We start from the raw sequence: 26766 nt of genomic DNA on the forward strand, positions 1-26766 counted from the left end.
GAGCAAATAGAGAGAAGAATGAGGGAACATTAAGCAAAAAAAAAAACAAAACAGAAACCCCAGCAAATTGGATACAGGCTCTGGAAGAACTCAAAATACAATTCAAAACACAAATAAGAGAGACTGAAGACAACTGGGAAAAGAACTTAAAACAAAGATAAGTCATCTGGAAACAGAGTCACTTGAACTAAAACAATAAAATTGTATCTTGAAAGCCAAATTAACCAGCTTGAGAATGAGGCAAAGGAGATGAAAGAAGAGGCAAAGGAGGTGAAAGATGATGCAAAGAAAATGGAAGATGAAACAAAGAATATGAACGATGACCTCCAAAGAAAATCAGACCAGAAGGAAAAGGATGACCAAAAAGCCAGAGATGAAATCCAGTCTTTAAAATCCAGAATACAACAACGAGAAACAAGTGTCTTCACAAGGCAGCAGGACACAATAAAACAAAATCAAAAGAATGAAAAAAATTGAGGAAAAAACGAAGCACCTCATTCACAAAACAGAAGATTTAGAAAATCGTTCCAGGACAGATGACTTTATACTACAGGAAATTATCCAAGAAAACTGTCCTCAAAGGAATAATAAGCTGGAGGAATTCCATGGGAACTGGAATGACCTCCAAAAATTGATGCAGAGTGATAGGAGCAGAACCAGGAGAATATTGTACACAGAGACTGATACACTGTGGTACAATAGAATGTAATGGACTTCTCCATTAATGGCAATGCAGTGATCCTGAACAGTTTGTAGGACTCTACGAGATAAAACACTATCCACATTCAGAGGAAAAACTGTGGGAGTAGAAACACAGAAGAAAAAAAAAACAATTGCTTGAATACATGGGTTGAGGGGATATGGTTGGGATGTAGTCTCTAAATGAACATCCTAATGCAAACACCAACAACATGGAAATAGGTTTTGATCAAGGACACATGTAATTCCCAGTGAAACTGAGGTCTGCTCCAGGAAGGGTGGGGGAGGGGAGGAAGGGAAATAATATGATTCTTGTAACCAAGGAATAATATTCTAAATTGACTAAATACAATTAATTTAAATTAAAAAAAATTAAAAAAGAAATATGTGTCCACATTACTCTCATGTTGATTTGAAAATCTAGCCACATGATAGCATTGTTACTCTTTTCCCTGGAAATAGCCCCACAATACTGTTCTACTACACCTTAGTTGTGTTAAAAAAAAAGGAAACTGGACTTCAGAAGTAGATTTCTCTGAATAAGAAAGAACTTTTGAGCTGAGGTTGAAGTCAGATGAATGATGCCAAATGGGAGCACATTTTCACATGTTCTGTATGAAGAAATAAGAACTCCCTTTCTAGTGGCCTGGAAGGAGAAAAGAGAATGAGGAAGAGACAGTGATAAGATGGAAAGAAGACTGATAAATCTAAAGATTCTAGGGTAGGTCAGGTAACTCAGGTTGACCTACATACTTGCTTCCATCCCTAAAGATGCTCAGAGACCTTCAGGTATTTTCCATATTATAATTCAACCATCTAAGGCTCTTTTTACATAGCTTCTCAGACTCAAACACAAACTGAAATCAGATGAGAAACTTTGTTGCTTCCCATCACTACTTGGCTAATAGGAAGGAAATGAGCTGAAGAAAGTTAAAAAAATAAAGAAAAAAAGACATAAAAACATAAGATGAAGAGAGGGAGAAAAAAGAGAGAGAGAGAGAAGAGAGAGAGACAGAAAAGAATGCAACTGTCTCAATGAAAACTGATTTCATTTTTGAGTAGACAAAACCCAGCCAGTCATATCACAGAGGAAGATAGCCCCTCTATAGCCTTACCCTCATGAAGACCCCATCAGCAATCACTTCTACAGCGAATTTGACTGGATGATCCCACTTCAAATATCTAAATTGGAGATCCAGAGTTGAATTCATAAGAATTATAATTTATTTATTAAACTTTCAACATAATGCATAGTCTTCCTGGATTATGTTTACTATCCTAGTCTCCCTTTCACAGTACAATACCACAAGTATATGGGAACAAATGGAAAATTTGTATATTGGTTGACTTTTTTCTCTTTTTCTCATGATTTCTGAAACCCTCCTATGAATTCTGGCTATAGTTACTTATATTAAACCCTTACCTGAGTTGTTGTTTTTTCTTCTCTTTAGAACTTATCTTTATGCTTCCCATAAAGACTGATTAAAATGCCTTCCATGATCTAAGAAGCCACACTGATATTATTCCATTGGAAAAGACTGGATTCTAAAGCTTTAAAGCTGGTATTCATACTACCAGGCTTACTACACATGTGTAAATTGAGGCTTTTATGAGATAACAGCCTCACTGTATTTCTATATAGAGAATTTGCTCTTCATTTCTCTGGGGCACAATTTCTTCATCTGAAAATGAGGAGTAATAGATTAGATGGTCTCTAGGTGCCTTATTGATCAAAATTCTATAATTCTTCAGAAAATATTGCAGGATATTTAAGGTAATAGCTACTATTTCCTTTATTATGAGCATACATTACATAGATGATTTTATACCTACTTTTCAAAGTGAAATTAATCTTGCTCATAAACTCCCAATTATATCCACCCAAATGCAACATCCTATTTGATAAAGAGCAGGATGGTCACATAATACAACACTGGATTACTGGTCAAAGAACCTCCACTGGCATCCTAAGTTTACCTATTTATTACCAATAAAAAACATGATCTCCACCTCTATAAAAGGAGAGAGTTGTACCTCTTATTAAATGCTAGATCATACACTTTAGGAGTACCACCTTGCCTCAAAACTTCCACAAAATTTTTCCTAATAGCTATACATCCCAAAATTAATTATTCCTTTCATATCAGGAAATATAAGGCCTTATGGAGATTCAAACATATTCTAGTCAAGAGTAAAACATAAGAACCATAATTGGCAAGGACTGTCTGGTCTTTGTCCAGAGCTCTGAATTTAGCCAGTGTTGACAGGTCTTTAAGTCCTTCAATAACGTAGAAACAACAGAGCTTAGCACCTAGTTAGCAAGAATAATTAGTTAAAATAGCAATCCACTAAATGGGCTAGTTGAGATAAATTCCTTTTCTATCCACCCTCTCTTTGCCAATTAAAGCCTATTGAGGTCCTGCTTGGTATCATTTGCTCTGGTCTTTTCATCTCTAGAGGGAGGGAAAAAATTCTTTATTGTACTTCTTTATTATACCCCAAAAAGCATCTTAGAGGACTAACTTTTTTAGTTCCCTAAAAAATACCCTGAGGAAATGACACTTGGAAAAATTAAAGTTTGTTGTAAAAGATAGAATTAAAAAATATTAGTGCATAGGTGACTGGAAGATAATACCCAACAATAGATGGAATCTTGGTGGTCAGACATCTGTGTTTTTCAGGTTAGTGTTGAAAAGAGGAAGCTAAGTATTGAGGATGGGGAAGATTGAAGAGTGGGAAATGATGAAACAGTTTTCTGAAAAGGGGTGTGGGATCCTTATACACTCACAACAGTGCATAGGACCAAACTTGCTCTTATCTTTTCCTATTTAATCATTAATATTTAAGTATCTACTAACCTACTGAATTCCCACTAATTCAAATATCACTGTCAATCCTCTCTATGTGAGGGGAATTTGCTCAAAGTATTTCCAATTGCAGGACATACTAGTACCCATATTGTAATTCAATATCCCTTCACTTTAAAAAATTTTTCCTTAGAAATAACCAACTCCTAGTAGATAGGAAATCCCACATATACTTAATCCACTGACCTAAATATACATTGATGGCTTGGTGGAAATGTTGACTACATTGATGTGGGTATTCAACAGCCAAGAGCCAAGTTCTCAACTCATCCATGCCTTTTCACCCTGTGCAACTCTTGCCCACATCATCACATACACTATCCACAAAATATTTGGAGGCTTCACTTCTTCTGGAGAACTTTCCATAGAACCTTTGACATTTTAAGAAAATCTTTGGGTCAGATAAGTCATCTATCTGTTCTCCTTGGCTCTGTACCCTATCAGCCCACCTCCTTTTCCATCAATACATCTTTTGGATATCGTTCTTTAGGACATTGCTTCCATGCAAGTCATTATGGAGCACATATTGCAATCTAGTCGCATGTATCACAAACCTCTCCTTTGCATTTTGGGGGACCCAAAATTTTAATTCTTCTGGAGCTGTAGTATTATAGAACTCATATATCCTTAGCATGTCCTTCACCAGAAGAATGTTGAGTAAAATATTAGAATAAAAAAATTATCCTTTCAGAGAGAAGTTTGGGGGGTCATTGCAAAGAGAGGCTTCAAACACATTTGATGGCAGCCTCATTTGCATACCAGGAACACTCCAGTGTGAAGCTTGAACTATATCAAAATATTATTGGAAAACATTTTTAAATTAAATAAAAATACAATAGAACAGATAATATTAATGTAATTTTCTAAATCAGCTGGTGGCCCACAGGGATCTTTATGTATGGTTTACTTTCCCTGGCTTCTATGTGACTTTGACACTATGGGTTAAAAAATACAGTACAATTTCCTAAAGGAAGTGGAGCACACTGTCCTCTTCTTTATCAAAATTGATGTATTAGAGCTATAACATTGAATAAACACTGTTTTCTAATTTGAATAATAGATATTCCATAACAAACTTTCCTCCATCCCCTTTTCCAGCTTCCTTTTATATTTTGTCCTACACCATTAGAATGTAAGTTTCTGGGGGGCAGCTAGGTGGCTCAGTGGATTGAGAGTCCGAGAGGTCCTGGGTTCAAATTTGACCTCAGACACTTCCTAGCTATATGACCCTGGGCAAGTCACTTGGCCCCCATTGCCTAACCCTAACAGCTCTTCTGTCTTAGAATCAATACAGTATTGATTCTAAGGGAGAAGGTAAGGGTGAGAAAGAAAGAAGGAAAGAAAGAAAGACAGACAGAAAGAGGCAAACAAAGAAAGACAGAGAGGAAGAAAGACAGAGAGGAAGACAGAGAGAAAGAAAGAAAGAAAGAAAGAAAGAAAGAAAGAAAGAAAGAAAGAAAGAAAGAAAGAAAGAAAGAAAGAAAGAAAGAAAGAAAGAAAGAAAGAAAGAAAGAAAGAAAGAAAGAAAGAAAGAAAGAAAGAAAGAAAGAAAGAAAGAAAGAAAGAAAGAAAGAAAGAAAGAAAGAAAGAAAGAAAGAAAGAAAGAAAGAAAGAGAAAGGGAGGGAGGGAGGAAGGAAGGAACTAGACTAAGAAAGGAAACTCAGATAGGTTAAAAAAAGATTTAGGAAAAAAGTAGTGTCATAAAAATCCATAGAAGAAAGAGTATCCAGGAGGATAGGCTGACTGATAGTGTCAAAAGCTCTAAAGAAATCAAGAAGGATTGCAAAAAGGTCATTAGATTTTTCAGCTAAGAGATCAATGAAAACTTTGAAAAGGGCAGTTTCAGTTAAATGATGAATTTGAAAATCAGATTGCAAAATATTTAGAAGAGAGTGGAATTGGAACTCCCTAAGAACTTCTCAAGTTTAGTAAACTAAGAAGATAAAAGTTTAAAGGAAAGCAGTTGTGACCGAATAACGTCAGTGCTTTTTGTCCATTTTTTGTATTTGTTTTTAAGGAGGGGGTAACATGGACACAATTATAGCTCCAAGGAAGAAATGAGTCAATTGGGTGACCTAGAAAGAGGCTTGGGGTTAGGGAAGCTGGACTCCTCCAAGAAGAAAGGTGATCTTAGGGCTATGGGGAATGAGGATACTGAACCAAATGTATTTTCCAATGACAAGTCATTCAAGAAGAATTAAAGGAAAAATAAACAAGCTGTGGGAGAGGATGACTAGAAGCTATGTGTTGACCTATCTTCCCAGGGCATATAACACATACACCATTTGAAAAACAACAACTCAGATTTCTTATTGCTGAATGATTACTATCTATTTCTGATAATGAGCAATGATAGAACAAATAGTTATTGAAGAAACTTAGAAAACATTTCTAAATATTACAACATCTTGGGCCAGAAACTAACAAACCTTGGTACACAGAGGGATTTTCATCACTACTGTCAATTGACAGAAAATTGACGTTCCTTTTCATTAGGGAAAAGCAGATTTGGAAAACAGATTGCTGGTAAAGAAGAAGGGGTCTGAGAATGCATTTAGATTTCTGGGCCATTGCTTACAATACAGAAATCACACATTCCTGGTAATGGATAGAGCTCTTATAAATTGTACTTAATTAAAAAAGCAAAAATGAAGAAAAAGATGTCATATTTCTTCATAAATACCATAGAGAATATGTACCCTTTAAGAAAAAAAGAAGAGCATTGAGATATCCATAAATCCATTCAGGGTAACATCCAAAAAAGAAGACGGTGTTGATGATGAAGAAAAAGATGATGTTGATAATAAACTAGCATTTATATAGTATTTTAAGGTTTTTGAAGAGCTTTCCTTAAACATTATCTCATTTTATTCTCACAACAAACATAATAGGTAGGTATCATTATTATCCACATTTTTAGAAACTACATAACTGAGGAAAACAAAGTTTAAGGACTTGCTGAGGATCACAGCTAAATTAGCATCTAAGGCAGGATTTGAATTCAGGATTTCTTGGCTCTAGGTCCAGCAATTATACTTATGCCCTCAGAAATCTATAAACACATGAACAAAGCATGGATAACAAGTCAAATCAAGTCTATAAATATTTATTAAGCATCGACTATAATCCAGGTACTATGCTAAGCATTAGAGGATTTTTAAAAAAAAAGGGAAATCCTGGGTCATAAAGAACAATCTCATTGGGGAGACAATATGCAAACAACTATAGGATGTGTGCATAGATATACATGTAGCACTTGTAAGTTATATGAGTACATGGTTTGCCTAGATGTGGCTCATGAGTATATATGATGTAACTCAAATAAGAAGAAAAGAGGGAGAGAGCTAGAGAGAGGCAGAAGAAGTCCCTTTCTCCCCCAAGAAAAATATTTCCAAAGTTTTCCAAAATCTCTAAGTGTCGTAAGCTGGAGATAAAATATGGTCAAAGCACTAGGTCTTCTTCATGTGGGGTTACTACTAGAGGCTTTTTCTCCCTTCAAGGAGCTTTCTCTGAAGAGAACAAATAATCAGATGTCTTTCTTAAAGCTTGAAGCCTCAAAACAAAACTCTCTCTCCCATACTCTCACCAAAAATTCCCCTTGTGCTGGTATTGAATAATCTCTCAATGAGGAGAACTTTACACAAGTGATAATTTGAGCCCCTGTTTTCAAAATGTATGTACAAATAAAATGCATAAAGAATAAGTTGGAAATAATGAAAAGAAAGAAGACATTGGCTTTAAGGATGATTAGAGAAAACTTCCTGCAGAAGATAGGATTTTACCTAGGATCAAAAAGAAGGCAGAGAAGCCAAGACGTAAGCAATAAGGTTGAAGAAAATTCCAGATGTGGCGGATAGCCAGTGAAGATGCTTGGGGTTGAGACATTAATTGTTTCATTTAAGGAACAGTAAGAAGGTCATTATCACTGGATTTCAGGTCACTTTCATGGTGGAGTAGCAAGATGTAAAAACACTAGAAAGATGGGAGAGGGTCAAATCATACAGATTAGACAGATTATTTAATATTTGATTTTGGAGGTGATAGGGTATTGGGGGGGGGGGCTGAGGTTTGTGAAGATTACTCATACACCTGATTGGAGGGTGAACCAGAAGACTATCACAATAATCTAGGTATGGGATGATGAGGGTCTGCAGCAATAAAATGATAATATTAGAGGAAAGGAGGATGAGGAATATATAAGAGAATTTATGATGGTAGAATTGGCAGAATTTGGCATCAGATTGAATACTAATGGGGAAAGCAAGTGAGAAGTTGAATATGATACCTAGATTGCAATTACTATGAAGATAGAATATTGGTTCTCTCCACAAAAATATCAAAGATCAGAAGAGGAAAGGTATCAGAGAAAAGATTATGATGAGGTCATTTGTGAACAGATTGAGTTTAAGATATTTACATGCGATCAAGAAGACAGCTGGAGAAACGAGTCTGAAGGTTAGGGAAGAAGGTAAGGTTAGATAAGTTCATCTGATAATCTTAAGCTTTGAGATGACAATTAAATCTATGGGAGGTGAAAAGAATACCAAGCAAAATGATACATAATGAGAAGAGGACCCAGATCATATCCCTGTCAGATATATGTGACTAACAAGTATGAACTGAATGAAGATCTAGCAAAGTAGACTAAAAAGGAGTGATCCAAAGAGAAAGAAAAGACATGGGATCACAATATCCTAGAAAGAAGAAAGCATCAGGAAGAAGGGGGTGAATGATAGCTACTTAAGTTTCAAAAAGGACAAAAACTAAGAAAAGACCACTTGGTTTGACATTTAAGTGATCATTCACAACTTTAGATCAAGTAGTAAATGAATGATAAAGTTGGAAGCCAAACTCTAGAGCAATGATGGTGAACCTATGGAACAGGTATCAAAGATGGCATTCAGGGTATTCTCTGTGAGCACTCAGCCTCCCTACCCCCACCCAGAGTTCATTAGTAGAAAAGCAAAGGGACTAAAGCAGAGCCGCCCCCCCCCATCATGCCTAATGACATTTTTTCATAACCTTTGCCCCTCTGCCCACCAGCCCAATGGGAGCACACAGGGAGTAAATTGGGCAGTTCACAGATGGCAGAGCTAGAAGGGAGTGGAATGCTAGAGTGCTCCCCTTTCCTTCTCTATACTCACTGAGGACTTTTCTCACTTCACCTGCCCCTCTGCCCAGCAACCCAGTGGGAGTGCTTTCTCCCTCCCCTGTGTGGGATGGAGGTGGAAAGGGGCAAGGCACATGGAGGGGTGGTATGGGGTCTGGCATTCCATCTCTAAAAATTTCACCATCACTGTTCTAGAAGGTAGGAAGAGGAACTAATGCCTAATGAAGTTAGGCAAAACTGATTACATAGATATTGTTGAAATTTGGTGGTGTGAGTGCCCTATCTTTAATATATCTCTTGGATTTTCTATTCAGAAACAATATAGGTACAAGGAAGTGGTAAAGTCACACAATATTAAGATAGCCTCATATGAAATAATTCAGGTGCCAAAGTGGAAAAAGCATTGTGGAGAGCATATGGCTGAATAGATGAATATGAAGAGAGGTAGAAAAAGAAATGACATTGTCATTGGAATATTATAACAACAGACAACCTGGACCGGAAAAGGAAAATAGATAAGTAATTCAGAAAAAAGAACATAACTCTGATAAGGCATGATCAAGTGACTTCTGGTAGAATTCTCCTCTCTCTCCCCCTCTCTTGCTCCCTCTCTCTTTCCCTCTCCCCCTTCTTATTCTCTCTCTCCCTTTTCCTATTCCCTTCCTCCATTCTCCCTCCTCACCTCTACCTCTCTCTCCCCCTTTCTTTCCTATTTTTCTGACAATGATAATTTTATTTTTCAAAAAATGGAGGAACTAAGGATAAGACCTTTTAACCTCGATTTCACTCTCATCAGCAAGGAGGAATGGATTCCTAAGGTAGAAAGGATAAGGCAACTACAAATTAGAATATCTCATAGAAAAGAAGAAAATCAGGTATATGCTAACACACACCTTAGATTTTACGAGAGTCTCAAAGCATTCATATTAAAGATAGCTAGGAATCCAAGGACTAAGATTTTATAGGGAAAATCAGTTCAGGAAGAATGAAAAGATCTGAAGATTGAATCTGTGAAGATTGTGAAGATCTTAAAAAAAAGTTGGATGTTCACAGAACTCAACCAATTTACATTTTAAAATTAGTTGATATAAGCAAGAAACAGATTAATAGAGAACTGTGACAAAGTCCTAGATGACTGAAAAGAATGACTTGAAGCTGCTGAAGAAAGAAAAGGACATCAAAAGGGTTTTTAAAAAAACAACTAATTTTTGGGAAAAGATGAGGATCAAAGGAGGAGTCAAATGACTGCTAAGAGTTGAGAAGGCTTTAGGAAATGGCCAATGGGTAGAGAGCAGAGATAATCATCTATTATCTAACTTCTGTTTTCTCTACTAAAGGAGAATGATCTTTGAACTATAAAGGGCAGAATAAAAATGGTTATTCAGGAGTTTACATTCTAGATAAGAGAGGAATCTTGGTGTGGCTGCATTCAGAACTGCCTTAAAGATCAAAAAGAATTGAGTTCAAGTCAAGCTGTTACATATTGACCAGTGACCTTAGACAGGCAGGTAAGTCACCAAACCTCTTCATTTCACAAGTAGCTCTACCCTCAGCTTAACCTTCTATTCTTCAATGGTTGATTGAGTTTCCTCACCAGGAGCTAGATAAGGTAAGGAGATCACAAGTCCAGTTTTTTTAAAAAGGCAAAGAAAAAAAAATAAGTGACAACTATTTTGTATTCTTTGTATTTTAGAGTCTGATATTTAGGAATATAGAGCTAGAGGTTTAGAGCTAGAAAAGACTTTAAAGGCCATCAAGTACAATCTTTTATTTCATAGACAAGAAAATGGTCACATTTTCTAAAGGTAGAGTAACTTGTCCAGGGTCATTTGCCCAATGAGTGTGAGGCAAGGTTCAAATGTGGGACTTCCTGACGTCTATGTCCAGCACTCAATCTATTTTTACCATTTCCCTATATGGCATTCTTAAAAGCTGTTTTGTAGATTTTCCAGTTTCTTAAAAAAGATCAGCAATCCAGTTAAATCTTTCTCTTTGTACATATCTTTTCAAATGTGTTTATCATGATGATTTGACAGGCTCTAAGATATCTATAGTCATGAGTTTTATATCTCTGAGGGGGGCATGGTGGTTTTTGTGTGCCTGTGAGTGTGTGTATGTGTTAGAGAGAGAACATTAATACCTTTTTTGTGTCAGTCATTTTCAGTCATGTCCAACTCCCCTCATTTGGAGTTTTCTTGGCAAAGATATTGGAGGGTTTGCCATTTCTTCCTTATTTTACAGATGAGGAAAGACAGGCAAAGAGGGTCAAATGACTTGCCCAGGGACCCATAGCTAGTAAGCATCTGAGATCAGATTTGAACTCAGGAAGATAAGTCTTCCTGACTCTAGTCTAAGTGCTCTATCTACCCATATGTTCTGAATATAATGAGTGACTAGTCATATTGCTTCAGGTTTTCCTTTGAAAATTCCTCCAGGAAAAAATTCAGCTATTGAACTTAAATTTCTATTATTTTACATTTGTAATGGGCAGGAAAATATATTAACTTTTCATCTGAATAAAAGAAGACTTTGGAAATGTATTGTTGGTAAAGGATTCATAAATAGAAAAAGGCCAACAATCAAGATTTAACCATAATTATTTTGAAATTTACTTTAGGATGTTAAATCGAGCTACAAGACCCTCTTATTGCCACCCCTTTCAATCATATCAACTTTAACTTAGAATTACTGCTTTTCAACATGTAGCCTGATTTTATTGAAGATAAAAATGACATTATAAAGATTACAAAAGATTGATATCATTCCATTTCATAAGGTAAGCATAAATACATATGTTCTTTTGGTCGAGTTGTCCTGGATGATTTCTTTACCTGGCAAAATAATTTTCATGTTAAAATGTCCATTTAGGGAAAAAGTCTATTTAAAAATTGTACTTAGTGACAACTGCAGCAGAAAAATAGTAATTTGGAGTTCAAAATGAACAATATATTTGGTATTACCCATCAATGTTTAAAAAGTCATTTTTATTTGCTCAATAGAGTAGGATTTGGACAGCATTTACTATTAAGATTATTTGTTGAGCAATAAATGGAAGTTGCACTCAAAACATAAGAGAACAATTATACTCTTACTACATAGAGAGCAGTTCTAGTTTTACTACATAAGTTTATTTTTTTGTAGTTGATTTGATTCACTAATTTCCAATAACTTCTGGATAAAGAATGTCTTTCCAATGTTCATTTGTAAATTCATTTTGAAGGGAGATAGGGAGTTGTCCTTGCCCAAATCCTTCTGGTCCTATTTGCAATTCCTTTCATTACTAGGTAACAATTCCTCTCTTTTGAAAGATTTATGCCATGTAAGCTGAATACACAAAAAAGGTAAATTTACATACAGAAGACTAAGGAAAAGACAAAGCCCTACAAATATACTTATTCATTCATTCTACAAACATTGGTTGAATACCTACTATGCACAAGGCATTCTACTAGGGTACCATGGACAGTACAAAAATGAGTAACACATGCCCTCTGTACCAGAAGGGTATCACAATCTAATGAGTGTTATAAGATATGTATATGAAGCTATAAGAAATGGTGATATATGATACATGAAAGAGGTAAGAACAAGGGGCAAGGATTATTAGCTGAGCATTTCACTTACTTCAGCCTAGGAACATCAGTGAGCATTTCCTAGAAGAAGTAAATTTAAAATTTGAGCTGAAGATTGAGGGACAGAATAGCTGAGCTGAAAAGGGAAGGAAGGCTGTTATAAATGTACAGCTCATTCATTCACTGCATGATCTTTCCCTTAGAAAAGGGCTTGACCATTTGAAATCTATATGTAGATAAAGAGATAGAAAGACAGACAGAGAGAGAGAGAGAGAGAGAGAGAGAGAGAGGGAGAGAGAGAGAGAGAGAGAGAGAGAGCTCTATAGATATAGACATAAATAGATACACACATAACCGTGTACATATATGTATGTTATTGTTGTTCAGTTGTATCTAAGTCTTCATGACCCCATTTCAGGTTTTGGTTTTTCTTGCAAAGATTCTGTAATGGTTTGCAATTTCTTTCTCCAGTTCACTTTCTAAATGAGGAAACAGGAAAACAGAGCTTAAGTGGATTTGGACTCAGGTCTTCCTAACTCCAGGCTCAGCACTCTATCCACAATGCCACCTAACTAGCCTTAAATGTATGTGGGCATCTATCTTTGTATATTCATATGTTTGTATTTATATATTCCTATATGTATATCTTGTGACTTTGGAATAGAGAGTTGTTTTACATGTTCCTTTTTTATTTTTATTTTTTGCACCATTAAATGGTGAGCTCCTTTTATCTCTCCAATGTGCAGCATAACATCAGGCACCTAAAAAACACTACATACATGTTTGTTGACTGACTTCTCATTAGTTTATTCTCAAAGTGAGTCAGTTTCTTAGTAATCAATTATTTGCCAAAAGGAGACAGAGAGAAGTCAGAGGACCAGCAGTTAAGGCTCACCCATCAGGAACCTGCATTCACTCAGAGATAAGGCTGCCTGGAAAATGATGTCCTCTGTCCCATGCAGTCTCTTATATTCCTGCCACCATCTAGAATCGTTGACCCATCAGTGTAGCAAATTTGTATTTATGGCTAACAACAGTCACGGTTGGTGACAATTTCAAAGGTATCTAAAATCACCAGAGAATCCTGAAGCAAAGTTTCCCAGGGATGTTAATAGAGGAAGCTTGGGAAAGAAAAACCGTGCCAGTCATTTGCCTTTAGGAGAAATCTATTATCAGCACATCACCTATACAATATAATTATTGGTACACCTTCTCAGTAAAAACACAGCTGAGCTCCATCATGAGAAAAATGGGATTTTGACAAAGGCAACGTCACATGGCACATCATCCTAAGTACAGTATTTGGCATTGATGAGCTTTTTTCTTTGGGAAACAAACTCAGCTCTATCTCATTAAGAAAATGAAGGAAAAATAAAACTAAACATTTCCTTTCTCACTGAAAATAACAATTGGGACAAGAATGGCATTTATCAGTCAATATGAACACAATGTGCCGAGCACTTTGCTACCCTCTGTAGATAGAAAGACAACAATAGAAAAATCTTTGTTCTCAAAGAACACACATACCATCAAGAGCGGCAAGATGCATCCATATTAATGTAGAGAGAAAAATTATAAGATAAGAACAATTTTTTAAATGTTTGTTTCATATTTTATGAGAAAAAGCATGAGATTGGGGGGTTATGGAAAGAGATGGCACTTGATCTGAGTCTTAAAAGAAATGAGTGATTGCTAGACATGGAGATGGGAAGGCAGAACATCCAGGGGGATAATTTTTTTTAACTCTTCCCTTCTGTCTTAGTATCAATTCTGAGTTAGAAGAGTAATAAGGGCTAGGCACCTATGGTTAAGTGACTTGTTACACAGCTAGGAAGTGTCTGAAGCCAAATTGGAACCCTTGTCCACCTGGCTTTTGATCTGCTATGCTATCTAGTTGCCTCAAGGGATGCTTTAAGGAGAAATATCTTCTTGTTTCTACCTAACAAGTGAGCAAAATTTCCTTAAGTTCCATACAAATATTTTTCTTTTTCACTACAATTTCTCTTCCCTAATGGTTTTCATTTCATGATAAAACTCTCAACCTGAAGTTTCAAAAACTCAAATTCTAGTTAATGAGAAGATGAGTGATTCAAACAGCTTGATGGCATTGTGGGTAGAATGCCTGACCTGGGGTAAGGAAGGTCTGAATTCAAATTTAGCCTCAGTCATAATGCATGACTCTAGACAAAACACTTTACATTTCTGTCTCAATTTTCTCAACTGTAAAATGGGGACAATAATAATGTTCCTTACAGGGATGTTGTGAAGATCAAAGGAGATAATATCTGTAAAACACTTAGCCAAAGGTACCTTGCACAAAGTACATACTTAATAAATGGCTGTCTCCCTTTCCCCCCTTCACTGAAGTGAGGACAGGTATATTTAGCTTATTTGGGACTTGTTTTCTGCCTTTCATTGTAGCTTCTGAAAAGTCATTCAACCTTATGGTAGCCCATTTTCAATAGTGACCTACCTCAGAGGGATGCCATGAGCTGTAACCCATCTATGAATAGAAATGAGTAGATATGCTCAATTTATAACAGATGACTCAGAGGTTTTGAAGTCTGAGTACATGGGAGAATGGTGGTATCATTGACAGGAATAGAGAAGTCAAGAGAGCGAAGACGGAGATATTAAATATATATATAGAGAGAGAGAATTTAAATAAATGCAATTTTAAATATAATTTATATATATTCATAAATTATATATATACATATATTCTTTTTTTCAACATGTTACAATTGGTGTGATTGTGGAACACTGAGGAGGAAGAGGTAAAGAGGTAAATAGTTTCATTATTGCCTGATCTGATCTAAGACAGTCTTCACTGAGAAAAGCTTTCATAAAACTAAGTGCAAGGTCCTTTGGTCTAAATACTTCTCAGTTTCCCCAAGTGCACATCTGCAGGTTCTCTTGCTTTTAGTTCTTATCCTATCTGGGTCTGTAATAGACCAAAAGGAGATAGCAACAAAGGAATTCTATGCTTTTTTTTTTCTTTTATGTTTGGCATAATCTGACTTGTCAGCCTTTGGAATTTGGGAGCATCTAGTACACAAGCATTTGGACAAGATCCATGCAGTGAAGGTGGAAACCAGGAATGTACCATAAAACACCAATTTCAATTTTTGCTCTCTATCCTTGGAAAAGCGTCTTTATTTTTAATGGAATGCTTTGCTTCCTGCAGTACAGCAGTGTATAATGGAATATACAATTAACCAGCTGTCATTTTCCACCCAAGAGATGATCATAGTTCCTAGCTGGTCAAAGCAATTTCTGTATTTAGTTTATACAGGACTGTGGAATGCTACTGAACACAAGACGTTATATAAATATAAGATCATTATCAATTGCCAAGAATTATACTGGGAGCAACAAATATGTGTTATAATTCCAGGGCATCAAAGTCAAAGCATATAATAAAGAGAACAAATAATGAAAAAATGAAAGGAAATGGAAAGAAATAAACTAAATTAAACAAGAGTCTGCCATTGAACTGAAGAGGCATACATGCAAGAAGGAACATTTGACCTTATTTGGGATAGATGTTCTTATAAATATTTGAGATTTATTTAATCCTTTCTCTTTTAAGGGATATAAAGATGATGCAGCAGATAAAAATATTTGTAATATACAAATGAGTTTATACTATCAAGAGTATAATAACACATTATTTAATATGAAAATCTACATGGGACTGCTTAGATATTTTATTTAGTCTTCTTGGAGCCCCAAATATAATCTTATAATTGTCAAATTGGACATTTATTAAAAACAAATGTATCACACTAATCATATTATTTACAGATATTACAGGAAGCCCAGTTACTCCACTCCACCAATACGTAAGAACTTGGCAAAATGGCACAATGGGAAATAAGCATAAACAAAAATTAAATTGGGTTGTTTTTCATCTTTATCCCTACTTTTGTAACTTTCAGTTATTTTTCATTCTGGTAATAACATTCCATTTATTTTTAACATGAGCCAAAGGGAAGTAACATTAACAACTCACAATGAATTAAAGATAACTTTAAATAGTTCTTTAGCCTCTTTAGTATCTTAAAGGGTGTTTAAAAGCACCAATGAGAGGGACAACATCATTTTATCCATACGCATATCATTTACTGATGATAACAATGATGATGACCATGATGATGATGGTAGTGATAAACAAAAGAATAAAAGGAGCAGAGTGATTTCTGTTACTATATGAAGATAATTCAAGAGAAGATGGAAGCAATCACAACAATAGTAATAAATATCAGAATGGATGTGTCCATGGTTTATCTATAGCTTTCCACACTATTGAGGGCATTCGTTTTGTAGGGGTGGGGCTGGGACGGCAAATATTCACACCAGAAAATGAGTCAATTGTGGTGGTCTTCTTGGGAGCAGTTGTTGTATGTTGAGGCTAAGATAACTCTTTTATGGACATAGGCTGCCCTATATAGCATCCAAACAGTATCTCTCCTTCAGCAGATCAAAGGCAGTTGCTGGAGCAGTACTTAGAGCTGAATTCTTTGGGGAATGGGGTAAAGGGGGAGTAGGGGGTGGAGATCCAGTGAAGAGTTGAGGAGAGGAGGGGGAGGAGTAACTCCTTTCCTCTTTCCCCTTCTTTCCCAACCCCTTTTGTTAAAATAAAAAAAAAAAATCATGGAAAAGTCCCACAAAGAGGTGCCTTGAGTCTGCTTCAGTGCTGAAAACTGATCTGTAAAAGATAAGGCATCTGTCTAGGATGAATATTTAGAAACAAAGTTTAAGGGCTCTGGTATACAAACAACATTTTCTGCATCGGGGTTTCTCTGCCTTAATCTGGAAGGCAATCATCTGGGCTACTTTTTCCAAGGGAGGATGCCAAAAAGTCTTAAATAAATCGTATGCAATTTCACTGTGAACCAAGTTAATCCTGTAAAATTATTATTATTGTTTCAATTAAATGCAACAAACTCCTGCATGGAGCTAAATTACCAAGAAAATCAATTACCAATAAACCCAACAGCAAATTTGTATTACAATTCGGCCTTTAAATAATCAAATGTTCTTGCATAAGCTTTAGCTTATTTCCCCAAAAGGGTTGACATGGCATTTTGTCTTGTATTTGAAAGCTATCTTTTGCTGTTAATTTGCATTAAACAAACAACAAAAAGGCAAGAAGAAAATCAAAGGAAGTTCCCCCATATAGTTCTCCCACACATCTTCAGCTGTGTGAGCAAGCCGTTAAAACATGCAAATCCAGTTTGGAAGGAAATTCGACATCTCTATTATAGATGAAAGGTAAACAAAGCAGATGAAGGATTAGTGCGATTCCAAATTTAAGATATTGCTCTCAGTGACTTATAATAAAGTGGTGTTGCACACGGTGGCATGTTTTAGATGACATTTCAATTGTACGAGCAATTTGCATTCTATCTGACATTAAATAACGTTCTCAGTATTATGAATTCCAGCAGCATTCTCATCTCCACAGCATAAAGATATGAACTATGAGGCACATCTTAATGAAGGGAGTAAGTTTTGCTGTCAATCTGCAATGTGAGACAAGGCTGTACCTGGGCTAAAGCGCCAGCAACATCATTGTGAGTTGCCCACTTCTGGCATAGTACAAATCTTCAGCTAAGGCATTCTTCTTATTAAATAAAGATCTATAACTGAACACATGTATCTGTAATATCACTACAATCCAAAGAAAATTAAAAGACAGATTATGTCCAGGATATTACATGCACCACCACAGAGCACTGCTAGAATCTGGTATGATCCTGTTGCTAAGATACCTGGCTAATGCCACGGAAACAAGCCCCTCTTACTAATCTAGTACAATCCATGCATGCTTCCACATATTTTGGCAGGAGAAAGTAGGAGTCCACTGACAATGGTTTGGGATATTACTAGCCAGTGTTCCTGAATTTATACATTTTTGATCTCTTTCTGGTAAGCTTCCACAATCTTAGTGAAATAAGAAATGTAACACTCTGTTAATGGCATTTGGTTGCTTTATGCCATTTAAAACAAGTAAGATTACTTTTTATCCTCCTGCATAGTCAATAAAAGTTGCTTAAAAAGGTAATTATTTAAGTGCTTTTGGTTGCAAAATTGTGGTGCTCCCCAAAATGATTCCCCTTAATCTTGGCGATTTATACTGTAATATGCACATAAATGACTAACTGCATCTTCCGTCTCTATTGCCATCGTCAAGGAGAATGTAATATACCGGTTTTCTGGGGTGCATACTGAATCAGAAATAAGGAGACTAAAGTGAAATACTTTTCATAGAAATAACTCGCGACTCTGGGCTGTTTAAATCTGATTTGCAGCATTAAGGCTGCCAGGGGGGGTTGCCCTGTGCATTTAAGAAGGGGGGGAAATAACTGTGGAAGGCACAAGTTTATTCATGACCGCAGTGTATAAAAATCACAAATGAAGGATGAATACTTGGAGGTTGTTCTAGTGCAGAATGCAAATGTGCTTCCCACCTCCAGGTGTCATTTCTGATTATGAGAAAGCCCCTGTTGCTGCTAAGAGAAACTAAGAAAAAAGTTACAAGGGGAAGTCAGATGAGAATTTGTTTTTTAGCGTAAGAGTATGCATACTCAAGTTTAATCTGATCTTTCTAAGCATCAGTGAAGACAGTTCAATTGCGCTCAAGTTATGATAACAACAACTTGCACAGATGTTTCGTGGCTGTCCGATATTATTCCCTAACATATCCAAAGATGTAATTAAAAAGGAAAAAAAAAAACAGGAGAATTCTTTAGAAAGAATCACTTCAAGGAAAGAAGATGAAGGGCAGACAAGCATTAAGCTCCAACTATAAAGAGTGAGTGGCACAGAAATCACAGGTACATGGATTTAAAAAAAAAAAGTGCTCGTCTTTAGGTGTTTATACATGTGTCTGTGTAGAGATCTCTATTTACAAATCTCCTGTGCTATTGTGGAAAGAAACTTTTTCCCCCTTCTGATTCACTCTGTCCTTTTTGTTTATTTAATTCTAGTATTTTTGTCTCTTTTACAGTGTTAGTTGATCTTGAGCGATAACAAATTATACCCTTAAACACATTAACTGCATGTAATTCACACACTTTCTTGTTTTCCAGTCCATGGATTCCCAAGGTCATATGGCAAGGGTTATTTGGCCAGACACCACAGGGACCTTGTGGACTGGGAAGGCCATTTGCAACGTTATGACAATTGGCCATTATGACATTGCACCCTTTATTATCATTAAAAAAAAAAGCAATTATCACAACTATCGGTAGGGGATATAAATGAGCAAGGAAAGAGGCACAGGTATGTTTATCTTTTTTATTTGTAATCTAGCTTAACCACTCTTGACTGGGTGGTAGGAGGAATTATTTCCAAATAAGCACCCCCAGGGCAGTATACAAAGGTAACTGCATTCTAAAATAGGAGATTGTCCATGACAAAGAAAAAATAAATCAATAACAGGTGCGAGCATCTGAGAAACTGTTACTTCAACATAAATTGCCCCTGTAAGAAGGACAGAAAAATGTTTTTACAAACCTTTTACTTTTTTCAATTCTCACTGGAATCCCATGTCAGAAGAGAAAATGGCTGTTTGCTTAGAATAAAGTGTCTGAGCTATCTATGTGGACCTGACTGTAATGGCAAAGAATGGTACAGATCAATATCCATCTTCTTCATTCCTGAAGTAATAACTTTCAATAGGAAAATCTATTTACTTTTACTTACCTTTATTTTATTTCATTTTGCTTTAAAGAAGTTCATTCCAGAGGGAGGGTTTAGATTGCAAACAGCAGTTAACAAACTGATGATTTAACTAAGGACTCTGGGCCAGGAGGTAGGTTGTCATTTGCCGTAGCTTATTTGTTAGAAGAAACATATTTCTTTGGAAACTGTATTTGTTATTCAAATGACAGGCACAAAAAGCTCTTGGAAGTATATGGCTGCCTTCTATGGAATGTATACCAGAGATGTTAATCAGAAAAATAACAAGATCAGCATTTACATTCTTATTTGTAGGGTTTCCGGAATTTTTCACATTCCAAATGCAAAAGACACCACAAGATACTGTACATGACATAGCTCAAACATCACTGTAAGCCATCCTTAAAAATAAAAAAAGGAAGTTTGTAAAGAGAACCAAAGCCAAATTCTTTCTTAGAAAGGTCTGCAACTATCAAAGGCTGTACAAAAACTATAGTTAATACCAGTTGGACTTTTTGTATCTAAAATGGACAGCTCTGCAAAGATCTTCCAATTTACATAATTATAATTTAAAATAAATTCTTATATTTACTGTGTCCTGAAATTTGATTTTTTTTCTAATTAGAGAAGCTTATGTTGTTGTTGTTGTTTTCTTTATATCCTCTGATCCCCTGATGTCTGTACTATGAACTACAAATGAATTATAGATTCACAATTAGGTAAGATTCCATCACATTCACATTGACTTAAACATCACCATTTTTTCCCCTAAGCATATTTGTTTTGTGGACTGCATCTCAAGGGGATCAAAATTGGCATTCAAAATTTTGTACATAATAGCATTTAATATACCTTGCTTGTTTTCAGTAAATATGGGGAACAACTTTGAGACAAAATATATTATTTGCATTCATATCTTAAGTTGCTTCACTTAGTTATGGGAAAGAAACACACATATTACTTCATATAATTTTATGCAATTATGGTTGGGTCAAAATTATTCATGTGAAAGCAGAAGATGGCCCAAATGTATTCTACTACATATGTTTCTCTTTTAAATTGATCAGTTAAAGAAAACTCAATTTTAACCTTACAACCAGTGTCGTTTTTCTTCTATAAATTGGGTTATAGCTTTGACACTAACTTATAATATCAGTATCTTCAGTTTGGAAATAAAAGCAGTAATGATCTAAGTAGCAGGCTGAGACTACTAATTCTCATTGTGAATTTTTAAGTTCATGATTGCTAATTAATTTTAAATCTAAAAGTATAGTAAAAGCCATTTATGAATTCCATTTTCCTGCATAAATCTCAGAACACTCACTGTGTGTTTTTGTAACTAAGAAAGGAGATCACTGGCATTAAACCCCTGCTTAAATCAACTGCAAGATGGGAAATAAATTAGAGGCACTACTCTCCTTAGAATTTGCAGGAAAACATATATTAACACAGATGTAATATAACAAGAGAATTAATTGCAAATAAAGCAAAATATGGAGAATGCTGGAGACAAATGAGATTTCACTGTGATTCATATCTATTCATTTATGAGTGAGAGGTTTTTATTTTTAAGAGATAATGAATAAATGGGTTGCTACTTATATTCTTGGGTCATAGAGAAAATTATGGCTTAGACTGAGGCATTGCTTTCATGAAGAATTTTTTTTTGTCATAGAGGTAATACACACAAAATTCAGCAATGCCCTCCCTGTTCTGTATATTGTTGGGACACAATACTCCAACTAAGTAGAAGCCCTAATAAATCTGAAGCAAAGCCATTGACAATTTTATTTTAAAAAAATAGTTCCACTTGTTAAAAGGCACCAAGGGATTAGAAAAAAATATTCAAGGTCTTAAAGGTTTTAGAAGGCTCTTTGTTACTGTTGTTCTCAATGAGAACAATTTTTATTCATTGGTTTGTACCTGCATCATAGTTTGTGCTGGAATTTCATTCACAATTTCTTGTTCTCTATATTGACCCCAAACCCAAAATAATTGATACTAAATATATCATTTAGGAAATAATTATACTTATGGCAGGGAAATCACAATATGTAATCAATGTTTCTCTTTAGTGGGGTGAGCTTAGAGAAGACCAGGTGAAGGATTACTCCCACTATAAGAAAGAAGAGGGGCTATTGCAAAACAGAAATGAAATAGCTACTGGGGTAAAGAGTGTGCTAAAAGCTTTAGATATAATTATGGTATGTGTAATTTAAAGCTCAACTTTAAAGCAAGTGAGACTCACTATTCATAAACACAACACTCATTCTGATTAAGCAAATTAAAACCAACTATTGGTAATTCTATTAATTCCAGTGAATGAACTTTCAATGAGAATGAGAGCCTAAAAAAAGAATAGCAAAACTATCTAACTTCTTTGTTTGGAATATAATAAGAGATTAATAAATATTGACTGATTAGAAAAAATAAATGAAAAGTATGTACTAGCATTATGCCTTTACTTCTGATTAAAAAGAAAGGGTTTTAAAGATAAAAGGGACAATCACTAAGTATGGACATCTAATCATTTGGTCATTAACAACTAGCATATCTACATTGGTATTCAAATTATAATTTTAAAATAAGACTAAAGATCTTAGGTAGTTAAATGTCTAAGAATGAACTTGCTGTGAAGTTTGATGTTTTAATTTTTTAATGCATTGGCCTTATGAATTGTGCTTACTCTCCAAGATTCTATCAAACGTGGAGCAAAACTGACAAAATAAAGGGCAGATAACTTGGTCTAGGCTGAGAAAAGCAAGAGGCAATAAAGTAATCAGACAAAAGGGACCATCAGTTCTTAACCCTACTTCTATGTAACAAAAATTTATCAAAATTTTATTTAGAAGACTCAGATAAACTAAAGGATTTAGGAGAGATTTGTACAAGGCACTTCTAGTCCTTTTTTTCTGATATAAAGAACTTTAACTTTAGCTCTCAAAATAGGTGTTTAAAAAAGGTGCCACTCAGGAGAGTTAAGTGAGTTGTCAACTAGTTCCATGATGCAGCCCATGGATGTTCAATAAATGTTTCTTGCTACTGAACTTCTTCCTTAAATACAACTATCTCAACATAAAAAAATAACAATTATACAATTAGATAGAGATCTATGTAGTACTAGACAAATATTTACAGGGCTTTACATCCTTTTATGCACTCCTAGTGGGTCACTCTATTGATTGCATTCACAATTTTCCTTTTTTTTTCATGACTTGAATGGACAAAAAAATCAGTATGGCTTATGCCCATCCCTCAGCCCACAATAAAATGTCCACAATTAGTCATTCTGGGCCATTATCACAGGATCAAAATCACACACAGCTGTCATCATTAAATATGGGGCCACAAAAGTTATTTGGCTTTCTCAGATTTCTCTAGGCACCTTCTTTGTTGCAATATCTGCTTTTTTCCCCCTTTTTTATCCCCAACCAGGTCATTTTTAGGCATAGATTGTTAGAATGTGCCTATAGTAAGCACAAAGTCATTACGTATAACTTTTATATCTAAAGACTCGGGAATCCATAAGGATATAAGAATTACAGTCTCTGTAAATAGAAGAATTTATCTCATCATTGTATAATGGTTTATTAAGTGCCTGGCACCATAAAAATAGTTGAAGATTCACCAATAGAGAGAGCTCAATTTATATGAATTCTTATATCTATCCATATTTCATATAATAGCATTTAGGACCTAACAGAGTTACGGTTGTTCACCATGATTGCTTCAAATTGTTCCAGTTACTGAATTTGGAAACACAATTTTATATCAGTCAATTATCTTGATTTGGCTATTTTTAAATAAGAGACATATGTTCACTTAATTTTTTCTGGTATTGGCTATCTTATCTATATATTTCTATTTTTTTAGGTCACAAACACCCATATTTCTCCTTGTACCCTTTTATTAACAAATGCTGTTCAAACTACCCCAAAGCAAGCATGATTGAATTTGGGGGACTATAAAAATGTTCAGCAAATGATAAGGTGGGGTCCCCAAGAGTGTTTATGTCGGCCTTCTCCCATGAAGGAGCTCTGAAAACGCTGTCTGCTGTCAAACACCGCTTTATTCGAAGGGGTTTCACACATGCATTTTTAATCAGGATTATATTTCGCACAGATCTATCATCGCTCACAAGTGCAGCAGGCCAGTCCTCCTTGAAAATGTATCAGCTCTCTCTGTCTTAGTCCTTAGCTAGCTTTTTTTTTCCTTCTTCTTTGTATTATTCTGGAGCTTGGTGATCCACAAGGCAGCATTTTCCTTAAAGGACGAAAAAAAATCCCACAAAATTGCTAAGAACCCACAAGCACATTGTTGGGAGTTCAAACATCCAACTTCTTTAACATAGAACAGTCTTCTAGGTCACCCTTACTGCCAAATAAACAGTCCAAACATTTGGCTTTGTTATTTGTTAAAACAGGAATATACAGCAAATGGTGATTCCAAATCCTTTCATTTACATAAATCATTCTGTATGGTTCATCTGTCTTGCCTCCCCCTATTATTAAAATATTGTGTCTTTTGCTATAATAACTATAGACTGCCTGAAAAAAATTTAAAAGCAATAAAATTTAAAACAAATTCTGCATTTGTATGCATCTACCTCCAATGAGCTTAAAATACTATTTATTTGTCATCACTTTATACAATCTCTATAGGTAGAGGGAAGAAAAATTCTTTACCAGTATTTAGCAGAGTGGTACATAGTAGGTGCTTACTAAATATTTGTTGATTTACTTATCAAAAGTGATAAATTAAAAGATATCTAAGATCCTGATATATTTGCTGCATATGCCAAGGGGGAAAAATTGTGTGAATTGGCTCTCTAAGGCTCATAGCCAGTTATTTCTGGTATAGTGTAGAGGTCTTTTTTTAAATTAAAAGAATAATTATGTTTTACTGAAATCCTTAAATTTCAGGAAATTTGATTTATTCATGGTGACATAAATTACTGTTCTACAAGCTTGAGAAGAAAGTTCCATGCTCTCTATTTTGATCCGGAGTGGGGATCCCTCATTTTTACATCTGATCCATTAAAATTAATTTAGTTCCCATTTATTCCTCCCTGGTGTCTATCGATGACCTCTTTTCCCATGATTTCTCTTGTATTTGTACTTATTCATTAGAAATGTCCCGGGTTGTTTGTTTTTGTTTTTTGCCTGGTCTCATGTGCTTATCAAATGGGAGATGAATTAAACCGGGCTTATAAAAGACTCAAAGTGAATATTTCATGGAAGAGTTTCAATGAAAACATATCTTCACCACATAAAAATGCAAAGCAGTGAAAATCTGTTTTCAAAACTCTTTAAATTGGGGACTACCGTTTGTCGACAAAGCCCAGAAAAAAGTCAGACCAACAACACCAATGGCCCAGGCCCCTGAAGTAACTATATCTATATGTCGTCAAACAACTGGTCATAAAAGCGCTGAATAAAAGGACATGTGAAATTGGATACCGCTGAAAATACCACAGCTGATTTTTTATACTCTCTGACAGTTAAGAACAAAAAGACTCTCAGACAAAGATTTTAGGCCTTGCTTGTGATGTTTGACTTCCCCAAATTTTATGCACAGGATTACCAAATGGCTGAGACTAAAAGAAGGAAATGATGAAGGGAGATGGGGGGTAGGGAGTGGGAAGAGGATATTCTGAGGACTCATTTTAATCACAATTCTCCGTTGCTTCATGTTCACAGAATTTTAACATTGCTCTCTGTCATTATCATAAATATGTCCTTTTCCAGCATTTGTCCTATAAACATTTAAAAGCCTAGTTTTCTCTGAACAAGCCTGGAAGAAGTGGACCGAAAAGCCCTCCTATAACTGCCGCACTCCTAATTCAAAGTAAAAGGTTACATTTTAATTTTTGATGTTTTAATTAGACCAGAGAGGTCTGTATTTTTAGAGTTTCTTGAATTGTGGGAGTAATATAGGTCCACTACAGTTGGTACAGAAATGACTTCTATATTTTTCAAAAGATTAAAAGATGAAAAATAAAAGTTTTGAGATAAAATTTGGCCAGAGACATTTAAGCATGAGGAAAAAAAATAATAAGGATATATTTCCAACCAACTTAATCTTTAGCCACTACTTCAGATTTTAAGGAACAATTAATCTGTAATTTTAAAGGTGCTGGGCTTCTAGCTTTTTAGAGTGCACACAGTTCACAAATAGTTTCATATTTCTAAAATTAATGATATTGAGTATAAATATTGATATCTTCATAGTTTTCAAATCATTGAAATTTTTGGAAAACTATCCTTTACATAACATCTTTTTTCCTTATAGAATATCTTATTTTCCCAACTCCAAAATACTGTAGGTCCCCAAATATATTATATTATCTTTTATAATGTTATTAAAGCATGTCAATAACCAGGAGCCTAAAGTCATTAGAGTTTATTTGATCAGTAATTCAGTGTTATAAATTATTACTAAATACCATTCAGAAACAACTGCAGAAGACCTATGAAAACCCGAGTGGTTTAATTTGCTATTTTTACATGTATTAAATTTAAATATGAGAACATAGATTCAGAACATTATTATATGATGCTACTTGGGTTTAAGCTTTGATGTATATGTACATTCCTTTTTTCTATATGAAATGTATTTAAATAAAAAAAAACTCTGAAAAATTGGGGATATCTGTAGGGACAATGTGTGGTTCAGAGGAACCAATGTATTGGATTCAACATCAGGAAAGTTGAGTGCGAATCCAACCTCCAATACTTACTAGTTAACTATATGGCCATGGACAAGTCAGTTGTCCTCTGCACTTCAATTTTGTTCATATGTAATATGGGGGAAAATACAATACCTACC

Source organism: Monodelphis domestica, chromosome 6, assembly GCF_027887165.1.
Source record: "Monodelphis domestica isolate mMonDom1 chromosome 6, mMonDom1.pri, whole genome shotgun sequence".
Classification (NCBI taxonomy): Eukaryota; Metazoa; Chordata; class Mammalia; order Didelphimorphia; family Didelphidae; genus Monodelphis; species Monodelphis domestica.